Here is a 4,915-nt window from a genome sequence, read left to right as displayed (position 1 = left end):
TGTTTTGTCCTTCTGAAAGAGAAAGTCAAATAACACGATTTTTAAAATCTGCCCAGAACATAAATATCTTGTTCTCTCTACCAAACGCGAATCTCATTGAATTTTCTCTCACCAGAAAAATATCTTTTATCAATCAATACTTACATCTGTGATTAAGAATGAAAAAACAAAGGTTATCAATGTTATCCGTGGGCTTTTCTGCCAAAATCACCGAGCATTCACTCCAACTGAAGAGCAGACGACGTCTTCCGGTAGGGGAGATAACTGATGTTTTGAAGGTGTGATAGGTTCTCTCCCTTTGTTTGCCTACTGGCCACTTAATCGAAAAGCATTTTTTGTTGATAACTTATATTTTCAGTCATTTATTGATGAAGGTATTTCCGATGTTCGACAATGATACTTACATTTTTGACATAACACCATAACGCTGTCTAGTAAAGCTATATACAACAATGCAAAAGTTTCATTATTTTTGTTTTTATTTGTTACCAGTTTTTTTTTCAGCCTGTTGTTAACATTCGAGAGCCTAGATGGTATTGCGATATTTATGATAATTAAAACTGTTTTTAAGGCACACTTATTACATCTCATCATCACTGAGTATTTTTGATATGAATGAAAGTTATTACTAATTGTTTGTATACTTTTTTTCTGGTTTAACTTAACAAGAGACACTTGAAAACAGCGATTGCATATTTATGTAATCACCATTGTTTAATCAGCTAAAAATTAATCAGGGGTCCTATGGTTCGAAAGAACGGGATATCTGGAGAATAATCAGTGGTTGAACAGGTGACTTCATCAGTCATTTCATTATCAACTTTTTCACCTTTCTCAAAAGGGAGCTGTACATGATGTTTTTGTGGCATGCACACATCGCTTTATTTATACACACACAAACGTAGATGTTAACAAGAATGCTAAATAAGCCTTTATCCTGGGGCCTTGGTATCTGCTTTTAGCCTGATTTCCTCTTTAAATCCTCTCCTCCACTTAAAACGTCCGCTTCATTAATACAAAAAAAGATTGTCCTAACCAAATTCACCTATTATGCCGGGTCACTTCCCTTTAACGTCATGATCCTCTTAAATAAATCACACATGTTTAAATGCATCCTTCAATAAGACCGAGGACCAGTACATAACATAAATTGGGCTTATAACTAGGGGAGGACTGGATTGTGGGTTAGGAGGAGTCGAAATTTTTGTATCTACAGAAAAAGGCGTATACATGGATCAGGGATAAATATAATTATATATTAAAGTATAATCATGGTATTGTAACAATATAGAGCGATTCATTTCTTTCGTTGTATACTGACTCGTCTTGAGCTATATTAAAGCTCTAACTTAAGACCATGTGATAGAGTAAGGAAGATAATCCATAGACAGTGGGACTGGAGGTTAGGGAGCAACTGATCTGACTTATAAGAGTATTAACACAATTATCAAATTATAAAGCTGGCATTTAATAATGTGTAATCGTGCTAACTGATTATAGTAGTGATATTAAAATCTCCTAAACTCTATCAAATGAATTGCCAATGTCCCCGCTATACCCTTTTAGAACGTATACAATTATATATAAATTTTATTACTTAAAGAAGGATGTCATTGATGAATAAAACTGTAGATTTGTCAACCAAGAGTCAACTTTTTGTAAGATTTGTGTGTCAGTAAGTATGAACCGTTTATTATTACTACAATTATATCGGGCCTAAGTGTCTTGTATATAAATGTTGACCTTTTTACACTCAGAACTAGTTATAACATGGATCTGGATACCGATTTTTGTGGGTGTACAAGCGGTGAGACAAAATGGTGGCGGTGAGACAAAATGGTTGCGGTGAGACAAAATTGTGGCGGTGAGACAAAGCGGTGAGACAAAATGGTTGCGGTGAGACAAAGGTGAGACAAAATGGTAGCGATGAGACAAAATGGTGGCGGTGAAACAAAATGGTTGCGGTGGGACAAAATGGTGGCGGTGAGACAAAATGGTAGCGGTGAGACAAAATGGTGGCGGTGAAACAAAATGGTTGCGGTGAGACAAAATGGTGGCGGTGAGACAAAATGGTGTCGGTGAGACAAAACGGTAGCGGTGAGACAAAACGGTGGCGGTGAGACAAAACGTTGGCGGTGAGACAAAACGGTAGCGGTGAGACAAAATGGTGGCGGTGAGACAAAACGGTAGCGGTGAGACAGAACGGTAGCGGTGAGACAAAATGGTGGCGGTGAGACAAAACGGTAGCGGTGAGACAAAATGGTAGCGGTGAAAAGGTGTAACCAAGCTAAGTCCTTCATTTTCAAAACCTTTTTAACCATTTTAGTAACAATGGTGTGATATACAAGTGCTCATTAAAGACTTGTAACTAATTTTGAATCTATTCACTTAATTTAACCGAAGTCATATTTTTTATTATATTCAATTGTTTTACAGTCGGTTGCAAAAACCTTGAAATGCTTGTTATGTCATGTTTATAACATGTACTGAAGGCTGCTTGACTTGAAGGGAGATCACTCCTGCAGCGTTGTCGCCTCGATTTTGAGATCATGTCCACTAACTTCACGGTTTGACGGTTGCATGACGGTTTATATTTCAAGCCATAAATATTCAAATCTCTCCCTCTGTATCCCCTACTCCCACTCCTAACTCCACCAACCACCAAAAAACGACACCGGCTTCATGTCTGTATCGTTTTGCATAATTTCTGAAATTGAAAAAGAATTTCATTTCATTTTGGAATCACCTGTCATTTAATCTTATTATATTTTGAATTTTCAGTTTATTCATTTATTTTATTTTTCATTTTCTAATCGCCGATTTCTAACGTTATCGTCTTCGAAAGCATTAAATAATGAGGTCAATCATTATTTCACCAGATTTCCGAAAAATTGCTTCTAATCTTTCTAGAAGAGAATACCTATCGTTTATAATCTGTGTCCTTTTCAATTAGAAGTGTATTTTGTTATAAATGTATTTCCTTAAAGCCACCACGACGGGATAAGTCTTGTAAATTCGTACTTATATCGCACTTCAGAAAACAATATTAGATCGAAAAATGGGAGACATACAAAGTGTGTGTTTCTATAAATTTTGAGATGTAATTAAATGTCAAACATTTAAATGTCTGTGTTGTTGATTCTTATATCTGACAGAACTGTGATTTCCCTTCTTGATTTACTATTATTTCTTTTATTTCCTCCAAGTGTGAAGAGTTATACAAAAAGAACATACATTGACATTGCAGAAAATAATTGTGCGTTTGTACACACATATACACATAAGAAACATCTAAATTGATATAAAGTAAACAGTAGACACAGAGTTTACGTACGTATATTGTATACATACAACAACTCCTATAGTTAAGAATATAAACGCGTGAAGTAAGCGTTTTCCATATGGAACGATATAATATAAAGAACAGTTATATAGTAAACACATATACATACAAGAATCATTTCAATTACATACAAAGTAAACAATAGACACAGAGTTTACGTGCGTATATTGTATACATACACCAACTCCTAAAGTACAGAAAATAAACGCACGAAGAACAATATCAAGATATATATATATATATAATATTGTACGAAGTAATACAAAAGAAAAAAATCTTAATTTTCTTCGTAAAAAAATCATTTCGGGTATTTTACCCCAGTTAAATCCAATAAATGTGCATATTACAACCATAGGATTTAAGACGTGAATATTTCATATTGAAGTCAAAATGACCAAACATTACAATTATATAGCATGATAATGTTTGTAGGATTCTGATGATGAAAATTATTGAGTTTATTCTAAAATCCTCTAGTTCAAATCGGGGATATATCGTAGTCGATACAAAATTTCAGTTTAAACCTCAGTTCTAAGATGCCAAGAGGAATTAACGTAAAAAAAACCAAGCATGAATCTCATTTACCATGACACTTCGTTAAACACCAAAAATATCACGCGACCCATAGTTAACCCCTGTAACTCTACTTATACGATACAAGGCAATCCTATTTATAATGTACAGTGATCGCCAGCTGTTATCAGCGATCCAAACATTGTACATACTGGAAAGAGACATCCGGAAAACTACCAAAGTTTTCACATTCATTTCTTAATATCATTTCAGTAATACTTTTAAGTAGAATTCTTCATTCAATTATATCGTTATCTTATTTGTGCAAAATAATTAGAATGTTTCAGTGAGTGATGGTGATCGTCAGTAAATAGTTTCATCACATTTCATTAAGGCTTTTTACAAAAAACAGAAAATACCCAGCTTTATTCTGACTTGATCGACTTAACTCCTTGATATTACATGTTAAAAACATGTGTGGGGTTCGGCGAAAAAAGTATTTCCATTCATGTACATAAACTAAAGCCATGTTTTTTTAACATCGAAAATTTATTACAAACAAATATTTAATCTGTCCTATCGCGTGCTTTAAAATCTCAATGTGCCCTTACTAAGTAACTTCAGTTTTACTATTGACAAATAATCACATCAAAACGATATATTTGACACTTCGCGATTTAAATTGATTAAATATAATGTTTCGGGATAGCATGATTCAAACTCTGTGAATGAGGTTTTTAAAAATCCCCCTTTAATCGGTGTTGTCAGTCGATATTGGCTGGCTGTTTATAGCGGCCCTTGTAAAACGGGTCACCCGTGTCCACCCCCTCTCCATATCCTATTCTAGTATAAACCCGCACCCTTCCTCACACAAAGGGTATTTAAATTTAAAAATCGGACGACGTTTGGGTTTTTGTGACGTTATTACCGGAAGTGAACTCTGGGTTGAACTTTAATGTGTATAGTGAACCGAATTCTATATCAGCACAGTCTGTGACCAGCAGTTATACAGTCGCGCAGAGATATCGTCTGCACATAACAGCTACTTACCTGTGTGAT

Source organism: Ylistrum balloti, unplaced genomic scaffold (genome assembly GCF_031769215.1).
Source record: "Ylistrum balloti isolate Yb309-2 unplaced genomic scaffold, AGI_CSIRO_Ybal_v1 Utg369928, whole genome shotgun sequence".
Taxonomy (NCBI): Eukaryota; Metazoa; Mollusca; class Bivalvia; order Pectinida; family Pectinidae; genus Ylistrum; species Ylistrum balloti.
The sequence above is the reverse complement of the archived record's forward strand: the minus strand, read 5'-3'. Positions refer to the sequence as shown.